This window comes from Canis lupus, chromosome 16, assembly GCF_011100685.1.
Source record: "Canis lupus familiaris isolate Mischka breed German Shepherd chromosome 16, alternate assembly UU_Cfam_GSD_1.0, whole genome shotgun sequence".
Classification (NCBI taxonomy): domain Eukaryota; kingdom Metazoa; phylum Chordata; class Mammalia; order Carnivora; family Canidae; genus Canis; species Canis lupus.
The window spans coordinates 29,331,796-29,347,389 of record NC_049237.1 but is presented as its reverse complement, the minus strand read 5'-3'; the positions used below and the strand labels follow the sequence as shown (position 1 = coordinate 29,347,389).

The following is a 15,594-nucleotide window of genomic DNA, read 5'->3' as shown; positions in this document are numbered from 1 at the left end:
ATATCACTGACTGTATGCCTCAAAGTGATTGAGACAGTAAGTTACATGTTATGTATATTTACCACAATAAGAAAATAATAATTTACCCGTCAATTAACCACAATAAAAATAATAATTTCCATAACTATTATTGAGCATCTAGACTTGAGTCAGCCAGGCATGGGACTTGGGAGAGAGAACCTCCAACCTCATCAGTAGTGGTAGGGCCAAAGAAACTCTGGAGACATTGTCAATGGTGGGTCTTCATGTGGTCTGCTGAATGCTATCTAATGTAGTAGACCCTTCACCCAATTCCTCTATGAAATCCCAGTCAACATTTCTTACTCAGATGTTTTTCTTTGGAGAAAACCAAAGAAAGAGCTGACAAATTCTTTGTCCAAGGTTAGCAAAGACTAGAAACAGAGGCAGACTGCACACACACAGAAGCTAGAAGGGCAGAGACAACCCACACTTTGGTTGGCCTCTATTAAAACACTTCTCACATGAGGAGGTAAATCATTGTCCAAATATATTTTACTGCTGAATGGTAAGGTATGCTATTTTACTTATAGCTCCAGGTGACTGGCATGGTGTCTGGCCCTCACCCTTATCCCATAGGTAATTAGTGAATACTCCATAGGCAGAATGATTGATTGTCGAATATTTCTGTATATTCCACTCAAGAAGCAGTGGGCATATACCCAGTTACAGCTGAGGCTGACATGTGATGGAATGTGAACAGGGCACAAGGTAACATAAGTGGTCAATTCAGGCAGTGAGGCTAAGGTGGGGTGGCAGGCAGGTGGGGGTGCCCTGACTCCTCCCATAGGCAATGTTAGGGACCATGGTATATACTTTCACTGAGATGCAGACAGAGATGAGCAACAAACCTAGAGGCTGATGAACTGAGATGATGGCAGCTACTAAAGATGGTAACTGATCTTTTTGTAGGAAAAAAAAAAGGAAGATAGCACTTTTATTATCATATGAAGGATGCATTTGAGCTTATGCTTGTCAAAATCCAGTGTGGAGGAAAAAATGGCTTCTAAAAAAGAGCACTGGCTTGTGTTCTCACCAAAAAAACAGATACAAATATTTAGTATGCTTTTCTTGAAAATGGGACATTACAGTTTTTAAAGTCTTTGAATAATTTTAAACTAAGTTCTCACAGCAGCCTCTGAGGTAGAAAAAGGCAGGATAGAGTAATAAAGAAAAAAAGGATCTGAATTCAAAAGGGGCTCCCGGTATATCCCAATTGATCACATGCCAATTGTAGGGCCTTAGGCCCTATATATGTCTGAATGCTTTTAAGCCTCATTTTCATAATCTATAAAAAGGGAATTAAAATGACCTTTTCTGGACACCTGGGTGGCTCAGCGTTGAGCATCTGCCTTCCGCTCAGGGTGTGATCCTGGAGTCCTGGGATACAGTCCCATATCGGGCTCCCCACCAGGAGCCTGCTTCTCTCTCTACCTGTGCCTCTCATGCATAAATAAATTAAAAAATAAAATAAATAAAATGACCTTTTCCTGTTAGAATAAGAATTATGTAAAAAATCTTTAAGACCCATAAAAATGTTTACTATATATTCATTAAAAAATATTTATGGAACATCTGCTGTGTGCCAAGTAGTATTCTTAGCCCTAAAGTACAGTAGTGAATAATGAAACAAAAATCTCTGTGTTTGTGATTTTTTTCAAGTGTGTGCGTGTGTGTGTGTGTGTGTGTGTGTGTAAAGGTAAGTAAGCAAAACGTGAAGTATATAGTATGTCAGATGTATAAGTACTATGGAGAAAAATAAAGCAAGGAATGCAGAGGGAGAGTGCTAGGGAAAGAGAGAGCTGTGATTTTAAATAGGGTGAAGGGCAGGGGCCCTTGGAGAATCAATGGTTGGGACATGATCCTGCCAGGAACAGTCAGAACAAAATCCTAGTAGGGAGAATGTGTGAGGCCTATTTAAAACAGCAAGAAGGAGTATGTATTTAGAATAGAGGAAGTAAGGGAGAGTATAGGTGTATTTATGTGTAGTAGGAACAACATGGGGCCTGACTTTGGAGGGCCTAAGGGCCATTATCAGACCTTTAGCCTTATCTCTGGGAAAGGCAGATTTCTCCATTTTGCTGGTTAAAGAATTGAGTCCCAGGGAAGTTGAAAATTTTCTAAAGATTATATATTTGATTCAACTTGGGATTAAACCCCAAACTTTTATCCCTTCATTGAGAGGAAATGAACAAGGTAAGATCTGTTCACTGTGTGTGTACATTTGAGACAGGCAAGAAGTAGGTATTACAATGCTCCCGCAACCCTTCAGAATGGATATGCTAACATCATGTGGGATCCCATCTATGAGGATTATACTCTATTCTAGAGTGAAGAAAACAGCCCAAAGAGTTGTCTCTGCCCTCACTGAATTCAATCATCTATTGTATGCCTCTGAAGCTGGCAATCTAGCCACTAACAGCATCTTACTTTCCTGCTCAATTCTGTATTATGGAAAGGGCAAGCTATTTCTCAGTACTTAAGGCCTACTTTCAAATAGTGGTAACTATAGTTTCTAACACTCCATAAGGAAGGCATTTCTAAAGTAGCTATCAAAAATACATATTCATTTAGTTATTGAGAATGTAAAAGCAATACCATCCTTCTTCCTGTGGGGAATATCATTTTTCCACCTGCAATTTGTTCATAAAAGAGCAATATTTGTGCCAAGGACTCAAGTGAAACAAATGTCCTTCTTGATGGGAAGTGTCCACACTAATTCAGAGCTGTAAAATAGGAATTTTAAATTCACCTTTCTGTGATTTGGCATTTGCAACTTCTACATAATTTAACTCATGTTGAGCTACATGAAAGGACTCAATGGATAGCACTACATGGTGAAATACCAGGCTGATGTTCAGAAATTTCCACTGTACCTTTCAAAGGCACTTATTTCTGGAGTGTGCTGTTAGGCAACCTATCATCGTTCTTTCTTTGAAATGTCACCCTTGTTCTGTCAAAGGCTCCTGTCTGCGTGTCTGACTAACTTTGCAAATGTCTGACAGGAAATTGTCAGGAAAAGCTATAAAGGGAGATGCCTTTTGTCTCTAAGTAGAGAAGATGGTGGTTTTTGGACAGGACAGATCAGCCGAACAAATGCTAGGTGAGTTCACCAGCTCTTTTGAAAGGCATAAAGATAATGTCAGAGGGTTAAGCAATTTCCCAGTCCAACTACCCTCATGTAATTCTCTCAATACTACCTTCATCAAGTGACTACAGATAAGCTTTCTAGGGCTTCTTGTGACTCTGACAGCTTGATGTCTCCTCAAGTGTTCAGGACTTCCTAATGCTATAACTTCTCTGCAAATATTCAGGCAAAATAAGAGAGAGATGCCATGAATGAGATAGAGTCCTGGAACAAATAGACTTGAAACTTTAACACATGGAAAATAATCACCTAGAATTTACTTTATAACCTTGGAAAAGGATCCAAGTTGGAAAATTCCTGTATAAATGGATGAAATCAAAAGCTACTTCATGTTCTCGGTGCCTTTCTTCTCATTAACTCATGCTGAACATCTGAGCAGTACAGTAGGAGAAAAGGCTCCTAAGCCTTCAGAGGGTCACAGCAGCACAGATCTCAGTCTGGGAGCAAGTGAACTGCACTGACCTCATTGTTCTAAGCTTCTGACACCTATGTCTCCCTGCTGAGTGGTTACACACTCCACATAGAACAGAGTGGAGAAGTTCAACTCACATTAAAAAAAAAGTTTCTTCACATTAATAAGAAAATGATACTTCAAGAAGGGATAAAAGGACTTCTGGTTTTTGGTTCCAAATGTAAGGAGCTTGGAAATCACCACTCCATAGTAACAAATAAGAAACTGAATAGACCAAAAAACTAACAACTCTTCTTGACCCATAAGAAAAGGGAGGACACAGGACAAATTACTGCCTCCAAGACTGGAGAGATAGACCAATGAATATAGGGAATCATGGCTTACCAGAGCAGAAGTTCACCAGTGGAACATGGGAACCAGTGCCAATCTGAACTGTAATTGAGAAATTGCTGGAAGCTCATTGTGAACAATTCTGAGAGCTAAAACTTCCCCCACTACCCCAGTCATGGGGGCAGGTGGGGTGAAGATCACAATATTGGAAGATTCATTTCCAGGAGCTCAACCATATTCCTATAGCATATCAGAGAAAAATCCTTTCAGGCTTTCTACATGGAGAAGAGGGAAAGAAACTGTTTTGGAATACGGCAAAGCATTCTGTTCTTCTTAACAAGATCCAACCTCAGGGAAACAAGCAGCCAGAGCCAAACTAACTGAGTTCTTACAACTTAACCGACCTGGGGAAGGGAAATAACCAATATTAGCTTGTTCTAGCTTTCCATATAGGAGAGAGAAAATACTCAAATTCAACAAACTCTAACCATACTGTTTAGTATGTTTGGTAGCAAAGGGAAGAGAGACAACAACAAGAACAACAACAAACCTAAAAAACATTAGTGAAGTTTGCAGTCCAGAGGCATAGACTCACTAAAAGATGAAGACCTTATCATGTCAGTACAGAATGCTTCCTCTCCCTGGCACCACATTACTAAAGGCCTACTTAATAGCAATTCCTTTCATCCAGTGCATTGTGTCCAGCAATTGAGAAAAATTATAAGGCATGTGTCAAGAGGCAAAAAGGACAACTTGATGAGACAGACAGAACAAGCATGAAAACAAGACATGGTAAGGATGTTGAAATTATCAGACTGGGAATATAAAACAGCTATGATTTTATGCTAACATATTTAATAGATAAAGGAGACAGCATACAAGGACAGATGTATATTGTAATAGAGATGGAAATCCTAAGAAAAAATCCTAAAAAAGAAATACTAGGGGTAAAATAGTACCATAATAGAAATGGAGAATGCCTTTGATGGACTTATTATTAAGTTGGACAGCATTGAGGAAAGAATCTCTGAGATAAAGGATATATCAACCAGATCCTGAAAAACCAAAAAGCAAAGAGAACAAAGATTAATAAAACAGAACAGAGGGGCACCTGGGTGGCACAGTTGGTTGAGACTTCAACTCTTGGTTTCAGCTCAAGTCATGATGCAGGGATCTGGATTGAGCCCCATATCAAGCTCCATGCTCAGTGTATAGTCTGCTTGAGATTCTCTCTCCCTCTGCCCCTCCCATTCATGCTGCCTTTTTCACATAAATAAATAAATAAATAAATAAATAAATAAATAAATAAATAAATCAGAATAGTCAAGGACTATGGGACAAGTTACAAGGGACTAGCATACACACTATGGGATTGCCAGAAGGAGAGGAAAGAGAAAGAAAAGAAAGAAAGAATGAAAGAAAGAAAGAAAGAAAGAAAGAAAGAAAGAAAGAAAGAAAGAAAGAGAAAGAAAGAAAGGAAGGAAGGAAGGAAGAAGAAGTGAAGAAGGCTTGAATGACTACGAAGAAATAAAGAGAAAAGTCCGGAAGAAGGAATGAAGGACTTAATGAAGAAGTTTATAAGAAAGAAAGGAAAAAGAAAGATTTGAAAGAATATTTACTGATAATTACTCCAAATTAATGTCAGATAACAAACTACAGACCTAGAAGCTCAGAGAACACCAAGTAAAATAGATGTCAAAAAAAAAAAAAAAAAAAAGCTACATCTAGACTTCTTTCAGAAGGGGAAAAATCTCTTAACTATCAAAGAACAAAATAAGAATTACAGTCAAGTTCTCCTCTGAAACCATTCAAGCCAGAAGAAAGTGAAATGAAATATTTAAAATATTGACAGGAAAAAAAAACACCAAACACTATAATTCTGTACCCTGTGAAATTATGCTTTTAAAATAAGGGATAAAGACTTTCTCAAATAAACAAAATTAGAGAAAATTTATTGGCAGTAGACCTGCCTTACAAACAATGTTAAAAGAGATTTTTTAAAAACAGGTAAAATAATATAGGTCAAAAACCCAGATTTACTTAAGGAAAGGAAAACTATTGAAGAAGGAAAAAGCAAAAATAAAATAAAAACTTTATTTCTTGTTTTAATTGATCTAACAGATACAGTCTGTTATATATATATATATATATATATATATATATATATATAACATATATATGCTCATATAAAAGTTAAATGAATGTCAGCAATAACACAAAGATAGAAGGAAGGAGTAAGGCTTCTTTTGTTATTCTAAGACACAGTATCTATGAAGTGATATAGCATTATTTGAAAGTGAATGTGGGTTAGCTGTGTAATTATATATTGCATACTTTAAACCACTAAAACCAGTTTTTTTTAAGTATAACCAATATGCTAGAGAAAGAGGAAAAAATAGAATCATATAAAATGCTCAGTTAAAAGGCAAAAAAAAAAAACAAAACAAAAGTGGAAGACAAAAATAGGAACAAGGAGCAAAGGCAACAAATAGAAGAGAGTAACAAATATGATAGCTCTTAATCCAACTATATCAATAATCACCTGGAATGTCAGTGGTCTAAATGCACATATTAAAGGATAGATTTTCATAGTGAATCAAAAAATTTGACTCAACTATTTGTTGTTTATAGGAAATCCACTTTAAATACAAAGACCTATATAGATTAAAAGTAAATGGATAGAGAAATATATACCATGCTAACACTAATCAAAAGAAAGCAGGAATAGCTATATGAAATTCAGACAGGGTAGAGGGTAGATGTCAAGGTAAGAAAAGTTATCAGGTATAAAAAAGAGTATTACATAATGATAAAGAGGGTCAATTCTTTAAAAGACCTAACAATTCGGGGGATCCCTGGGTGGCTCAGTGGTTTAGTGCCTGCCTTTGGCCCAGGGCACAGTCCTGGAGTCCCAGAATCGAGTCCCACATCAGGCTCCTGGCATGGAGCCTGCTTCTCCCTCTGCCTGTGTCTCTGCCTCTCTCTCTCTCTCTCATGAATAAATAAATAAAGTCTTTAAAAAACAAAAAAAGACCTAACAATTCTTAGCATATATGCCCTTAACAACTACAGAAAGCAAGAACTGAAGAATTGTAAGGACCTACTATCAGAGTTGGAGACTTTAACACTCCTTTGTCAGAAACAGATCCAGCAGACAGAAAATCAGTAAGGATGTAGTTGAATTCAACATTATCAATAAATGGAATATAACTGACATCTATAGTCTATCTAACAGCAGAATTCATATTTGTCTCAAGCTCATATGAAACATTCACCAAGACACATCCATTCTAGGCCATAAAAGACACCTTAATAAATTTAAAAGTGTACAAATCACACAAAATCTGGTCTCAATCTATAATCAATTTAAACTAAAAATCAGTAACAGAAAGACAGGTGGAAAATCTCAAAATACATGGATATTAAACAACACACTTCTAAATAAAACATGGATCAAGGAAGAAATCTCAAGAGAAATTTTAAAATATTTTGAACCAAATGAAAAGGAAAACAGAAATTATCTTGGGATGCCTTGGTGGCTCAGTTAAGTGTCTGTCTTTGGCTCAGGTCATGATCTCAGGGTCCTGGGATTGAGTCCCAGATCAGGCTTTTTGCTCAGTGGGAAGCCTACTTCTCCCTCTACCTCTGCCCCTCCACCTCCTCACTCCTGCTCCCTCTCTTTTTCTCTCTCTGTCTCAAATAGATAAATAAAAATCTCTTAAAAATAAAGAAATCATCAAAACTTGTGGTATGCTGCAAAAGCAGGGCCTGGGGGGAAATTTATAGCACTAAAGGCATATGTTAGAAGAGAAACAAGATTTAAAATTAATAGTTCCCATCATAGGAGGTATAAACAATTAAATTCTAAGTAAGCAGAAGAAAAAAAATAAGCATAATTAGAGCAGAAATCAATGAAATTGAAAGCAGGAAATCAACAGAGAAAATTGATGTAGCCATAAGCTGGTCTTTGAAATGATCAATAAAATTGTTAAACTAATAGCCAGGATAACTATAAGAAAAAAAGAAAGGACACAAATTATTAATATAAGAAGTGAAGGAGGCTACATCACTATAGATCTTTTGGACATTAAGAGATAAAAAAAAGAAATATAATTAACAACCGTATGCCCACAAACCTGTAACAAAATTTAAATGTACCAATTCCTTGAAAGATGTAATCTGCTAAAACTCACACAAGGTAAAACTGAACAATATACCTATAGCTATTAAAGATATTGATTCAATAATTTCTTCTGAAATAGAAAGCACCAGACCTTGCTGGGTTCACTGGTGAATTTCAATCAAACATTTAAGGAAGAAATTAAATCATCCTCTACAATCTTTTTCAAAGGATAGAAGGAAAAGGAATACTACTCAACTCATTATATAAGGCAAGCCAGCATTACCCTAATACCAAAACCAGGCAAAGACATTTTAAGGAACGAAAACTACATACAAATATCTCTCATGAACACAGATTCAAACCTCCTCAGCAAAACATTAGCAAAGTCCAAAAGCATTGAAAGTATTTTATACCATAATCAAGTGGGATTTATTCTAGGTATGCAAGGCTGGTTCAACATTCTATGATAAATTAATGTAATCCATCACATCAACAGAAAAATCACGTCATTATATCAACAGATGCAGAAAAAGCATACGGCAAAATCCAACACCCATTCATGATAAAAAAAAAAAAACCTTCAGTAAACTAGGAACAAAGGGGAACCACCTCAACTTGATAAAAAACATTTACAAAAAAACCTTTATCTAATGGGATACTTAATGATGAGGAACTTGAAGATCAGATACAAGCAAGGATGTCCCTTCCCTCCCATTCCTTTTCAATAAAACTATGGAAACAATAAAAAAAAACAAGGCAGGATAGGAGTAGAGAGGAGATGAATAGACAGAGCACAGAGGATTTTTAAATATTCTGTATGACATTATAATGATAGGTATATATCATTATACCTGTCCAAACTCATAGAACATACAATACTAAGAATGAACCCTCATACAAATTGTGGACTTGGGATGATTATAATGTGTTGATATAGGTTCATTCTTCATAAAAAATGTACCATTCTGATGAATGCTATTGATTGATACCAGAGGAGGCTGTGCATGTGTGGGGTAGGGCATAATGAGGAATCTCTACCTCCTTTTTAATTTTTTAAAACTAAAACTGCTTAAAAAAACAAGATTTAAAAAAAAAATAATAGAAGCCTCTACTTTCCTGTAATAGGCAAATTCTAAGATGTCCCTTAAGATACCTACTCCTGGTATGCATGCCTTATACGTTTCCCTTACCTTGAGTGTGGGCAGGATATGTGGATGTGATGGGATTTCACTCCAGTGATTATGTCACCTTGCATGACTGAAGGGATTTTGAATATGCAATTAAATATATGAATTAATTGACTTTGAGTTAATGAAATGGAGATTATCTATGAGCCTTTTAAATCTGTGTCTAAAAGTCAGAATGAGGTAGTTAGAGGTTTGAAGCATCAGAGACACTTGCTGCTGACTTCAAAGGAGTAAAAAGTGATGTTGTGGATAGGGTCACATGGCAGAGAACAGTGGGCAGACTCTGGGAGCTGATGGCAACCTGCATTTCACAATCAGCAAAAACCTGGGACCTCAGTCCTATAACCACAATAAACTGAGTCTATGAACAACCTAAATAAGTTTGGAAGAGAGCCCTAACTATAAGATGAGATCCCAGCCCCAGCTGACACCTTGATTTTAGCTATGTGAGATGCTCAGCAGAAAATCCAGCTAAGCCACGCCTGGACTTCGGACTTACAGAAACTGTGATATAACAAATGTTGCTTTAAGTGACAAAGTTTGTGGTGATTTGTTATACAGCAATAGAAAATGAATAGATTTTTTTCTTCCACTTTAGAAGAGTGGTTAGTCCATTGACCTGACCTCCAGTTGTACAGCTAAAGGTTTATACTCTATTATATTGAACTAGTAGCTACTGGTGAAGTCATTATGCTTCCCGTAGGGGAGGAGTATGAGAATTGATGCTTATTTTGTGAAGGCATGAAGATGTAGATGGGACTCCTGATAATGAAAGGGAGGGGCCCACGTGCCTCAAGTTTTTACATGCAAGGGGCCCTTTCTTAAATTGAGAACACATGTATGCTCTGTCAAAGAAATTACATGGGTAGATGACTTAGGAGAATAAACACCGCCAAGGTACCATTTGTGCGCTCAAGGGGTGTAAGTACCAGCAGAGAGTTAACTTCACAAGGACCACTGGTTTCAGAACTTGACCAGTCATATTGACCAAGGCCTTATTCATCCATCAGGCAGTCTTCACATGAATGGTACCAATATTCTGCCCAAGGTATACAGTATCAGTACACCGTTCTGAGTGCCAGGTACTGTTCTAATCACTAGAACCAAGCCAAAATAGAAGTAAATCAACAATGAAATAAAATAACATTATGTACCTTTGGCCTAAAATTTCTTATGTTTCTATTACCAAAAAAAGAGACTCTTCTTGAGTCAAAAAAAAAAATCTATCTCCATAAGACTTTTATCCATCACTACTGAATATGGCTTTGCAGGTCCTCAACAACTGGATTTTCCTCTGGTGATGCTGTAAGTCATTCAGATGATCCTAGAACTGGGTCACCCATAGTAGGATGTACTGTTTAGTTTCCACCCAGTCAATGCAGATAAATGTCCTAATGAGAGAGAAATCTCTGAGACACAGACCAGCTACTATATTTGAAAGGCCATAGGATGTGAAACACAAAGTAGCTGAGTTTCCATCCAGTAACTTGCATTAGTTGGGACTCCAATTGAAAATTTGACTCAGACTCACAGATGATAAACTATATTAGGCAATAATAGTATTTTAGTTTGGTTTAGCACAGAAATTGAAACAAGGATGTTGGTGCTGGTAGATTATTGTAGAGGCAATTCCAAAAAGCTCAGTGAAAAAAAGGGGAAGGTAATGCAGGATAATGAGATAAAGTCAATCAAGAGTGCTGTGAGAAACTGGGAACCAATCCTACAAGGATCCTCTGAGAAACCACATGGGGCATGTTTCAGAAGACATGGAAGTAGGAATCTTTAATCCACCATATTTATTCATTCCTTAATTGTGGAGGGTTTCCCTAAGGGCATTAATCTGTGTACAGTTAATCATGCTCCCATAATTCCAGTGAAAGCACAAGAAGAGTAACTAGGTGCTCTAGTTGGAAGACCATTGTGTGCTGGGAACTGTCTCCATTGGATGTCAGTGACCTCACACAGGCAGAGATATGGGATATAGGATAAACATATAGTTAGAGGATATCCATATAGTGTCTGCTATAGGTGGTGAGACAGGTATGTGAAGCCCAAGATCTTGTCCAGGCCCTCCCCCTGCCATGCTGTGAGATAGGAAACATTTCTGAATTACTTTGAGCATTAATTTCTTAGGCTTTATGATTCTGTGGTTATTCTGTAGGCATTTTCTGTATAAATTTTAAAAGAAGTATTTAATAAGCTAATGCACATGGTGGACAGCCCTAACAGAGAATCATTTAAACAAGCCAAAAGCATATATGTACTTTAAAAAAATTTAAAACCAAAAATAAAATAAAATAAAATAAAACCTACCCAAAACTAGAGTGGGGAGAGCAGGAGAGTCTTAAACTGAGAACTCCCAGTCTGCTACAGAAAGAGTAGATGGATTTTTTAAATTGTTTCAGTTAGATATTTATTTTTATCTAAGGAAGATTCTAACACTCAACTTGAAAGGTGTTTTTTTTGGACATAATTCAGGGAAATGTATGAAATTCCTGTGGGGGAGATGATGCCATTCTTGGGGCTCATCAAATAATTGTGACTGGCATCTTTACAGAACACAGAGTAGGAGAGTAAGACTTGTCAAGTCCCCACATTTTCATGGATCTAACAAAGTTAATTAAAACACACTTAGCTACAGCTTTAGAAACACAGTGAAGATTCCATAACACAAATGACTAAATGTTGAAAAGTAGATGATTGTTGAAAGTGTCTATATCAGCCTAGATAGAGTTTATTCCTAAACTTTTCAGAAGACCTCAAATACTTCTTATTAATCTCCTTTCTTAAGGGAGTCTTAAAGGGACAGGGATGCTTAGAAAGAAGTTTGCACCTTGTTGGTGAGTGGTTTCCTTTCCAGAAGGGCCTGCCATAGTTCTAGGTGACCTACCCCACTTGCTCACTCTCTTGCTTCTAGGTCTAGTGGTCACTGCACCAACACACCCTATCCAGCCAGCACAAGGTCCACTCCGAGAGAAGCAGCATGTGTGTGATCTGAAGGAAGTTCAAGGAGAAGTAATGGTGAGCAGCTGTGATTTGCTGACCGCGTCTCATCAAGGAATTGTAGTTCTTGACCAGTGACTCATAGTGCTTCCTCTAGAACTGGCCTTGCAGGAGGGATTTGGCTTGTACCACCCAGTTACCTCTCCATGAGTGGCCTGTTGGATCCTGGTAAATTTTGAAGAGGCCATTGTGGGAAGAAGGAGGATATACAAAAAGCGCAGCAATCTAGGCCAGGGGATGATGACCAAGCAAAATGAGAGTCCTGATAGAACAATTTCTCTACTCTCACCTTGTTGGATGATGGAAGAAGGATGGAGTTAACACCAGAAGACACTTTGTATTTAAATTACTGTTTTTTTCTTAATTACACAGTTTATTCTGTGCTTTAAATTCTGACATTATGGGTGCCTAAGTGGCTCAGTTGGTGGAGCATCTGCGTCAGCTCAGGTCATAATCCCAGGCTCCCTGCTCAGTGGGGAACCAGCTTCTCTCTCTACCCACTGCTTGTGCTCTCTTTCACTATCTCTCTCTCAAATAAATAAATACAATCTTAAAAAAAAAAAAAAAGAAAATTCTGACATTATGAATCCTTTAATTACTGTTTTCAAGTGCCAAATAGCAAGACCTCATTCAGGTATGGCTAAGAAGACCCTGGAAAATCTTGAGTCCAAATTGACATAGCAGTCAAGATTCCAATGTCCCAAAAATATAGGCCAGATCACTATTACCCTCAGAGCCCTGCTAGAACAGACATTCTGTTGGGGTAGTCACATGGTAGACCCAATCACTGTGGCACTACAAATCAGTCTTGTTCAGGTCTGTAGTCAAGTTACCTGGGCCTTCCTGTGCATGCAGGGCACCCCTCCCTGACTGGCCACTTATTCTCATTTTCTTCATCTTATCCTTCTCCCCTCCATGACCTTCTAATGTTGGAATTATATGGTGCAGCCTTGAGATCTTTCTCTTCTCTCCACATCACTAAGTGAGAGATGTTAGTCACTTTGTTGGTAAGATATTTCCAAATAAGCCTACTTAAAATTGATCCACCCAACAGTCCCCTTATTCTATTTATATTCTTTCATACCACTTCTTACCATGTGACATGCTGTCAGCTAATTTTGTTTGGCTAATTTTGTTTGCCTATTTATCCTTGTGCATTAAAATGTAAGTTGTATGAGAGCAGAGACTATTTCTGTTCACTGTTCTATCCTCATACTCTTGGAATATTTAATAGATATTCAATAAATATTTGTTACATGAATGAATGAATGAATGAATGAATATGTCTGATAATTATAAAAGTGTATCTTGGAAAACATATTCTAATTCAAAATCTTTGCAGCCTCAACCATCATCTGCTTGCTGGAATATCTTTCAAATGGTGGTGTTATGAGTACATCTATCTCAGATGGACATTGAGAGATAATCACTGTTAAAAATGTCTTTTGGTTTGATATATTGATTCCTATTTTGTTAAGTAGAAAAATTCTGCCCTATGTTCACAATAGTTTCTTTAAGATTTCCAAGATCCCTTCCCAAGTCATGGCTTTCACATGAGCAGAATCTGGGGGCCAAGAATTTTACTAGGCATAGAAGATAGGGAGAGAAAAACAGTGGCCCCTTTCCGGGAATTGCTTTATTCTTTCTTGCAGAGGCTCATTTGGCTGACCTCGAGGGCATAGTGCAGAGCCAAGTTCAAATTGTCCTTGCAACGGCTGGCACTTTTTATTACTGCCCTATACTCTTTAGCTGCTACCACTTTTAGTTTTATGCATTTTAATTAGCACTCTCTCTTTGTTTTATTCATGCATTCATTCATTCATTCATTTACTTGTTTATTCACTTTCTTAATATTTTTACTGGAGCATAAGGATGGTTCACTTAAAGGGAAAAATTTAAAAGCTAACAAATAGAAATTTTTAACCCAAATGGGCCCTCTGACATAAAAGATTGTTCTGGCCTGGTGGACTCAAGGCACCCTATTCACTATCAGGAGCTCTAGATTTTATCAATATGCCTACTTGAGTCAAGAGAAACTTTCATTATGTATCTTTTTCTTTCCCCCAAGGGTGGAATCTAAAAAGGGCATGAAAAGACTTTGTGCAACATTATCCTTTCCTGAATGTGGCAGAAGGTGGTTTTTACTGCATATCACAATATTGATATCCATCCATTTGTTCAACAAATATGAGCATTTGCAGCACATATGACACTATGATTAGATGTTGGAGATACCAAGAGAAATATGACCTTGGACACTATGTTGGAGGCTATTGCACTGCAGCATTTATTATATTATATCAAAACTGGTTGATGTCAAAATGTTATGGTTCTGGAGTCAGGAGTGATATTAGGACCAATTTCAGAGAGGAAATATTATTTGAGCAAGATTTTGTCTAGCAGGATTTTTTAATAAGAGAAGTTTGCTTTCGGTCTGCCTTCATCACTGTGCTGGAGAAAAGACGGGAATAAAGAGTAGTCCTGGGGAGGACGTTCCAGGCCAAAGAAGAGCATGTGAAAAGATGTAACAGCTAGAGTGAGGATTGAAACTCCATCGTGATGCCAGAGCACAAGACAAAGGAAAAACACTTGCTAGGATTCAAAGCAATGCCTGTCTTTCTACATATAAGCAAGACTATTTCAACTTAAGAATGTGGTGTGACATTCCTGCTGGTCAGAAGTAATTTGGTCTCAACCTTCACCCAGCTCCTCTGAGATTCCTGAAAATACTCAGGAAGGACATGTCAGTGTGGTGTTTCCAATTAAGTATAAACAGCATTGTCACTGCTATCAAGGAATGGGGCCCACACCAGAGTCTAATTATTAAACAGGTATTGCTCTGTTACATATGGCTGAAGATGAATCATTTTCTTAGTATCCTTTGTCCACACCATTTAATATATAATGAGAGAAAGAGAGGCATAGAATTTTCCTTCTCTGTGTTGCCAATGCTTCACTACATCAGTAGGACAAAACAGATGAGTTGATTTAAATCTATAGTTTTCCTTTCTACCTGTCTAGGAAAAAAGATTGTTTCTAGAAACTGACATCAGATCTGACATACACAAAATAAGATCTTCCTTATCCTATTATGTATGAATCCAAGAATAATCCTCTGGGTTAGTTTGGAAAGCTAAGTCAAATATTACAAGGGACCTTTAGATTGGGAAAGGAGTCAGAAATGAGTACAACACAAACATATTAAAGTGAGGCAATTAAATGCAAACAAACACTATCGTACTTTCCTCCTAAGGAAATATAATTAGACTGCCAAGTAGATTGCTTTTGGATTATTTGGATTAAGTGTTGCATTCTTGAAAGCTTAGTGATTTCATTTCCTTAGAAACCACGAGTTTCCACTGTTATAGGCTAT

The 15,594-nt window shown here is 37.3% G+C and overlaps 1 long non-coding RNA gene across 1 annotated transcript in view; it reads left to right on the top strand.

Moving 5' to 3' along the window:
* LOC111090287 overlaps positions 1-15,071 on the top strand; it is an 87,597-nt gene extending 72,526 nt beyond the window's left edge. The window contains exons 3-4 of the long non-coding RNA XR_005371469.1: positions 12,136-12,239; positions 14,290-15,071. This is a non-coding gene — a long non-coding RNA (uncharacterized LOC111090287). The remainder of the gene's footprint in view (positions 1-12,135; positions 12,240-14,289) is intronic.
* Positions 15,072-15,594: the final 523 nt, after the last annotated feature.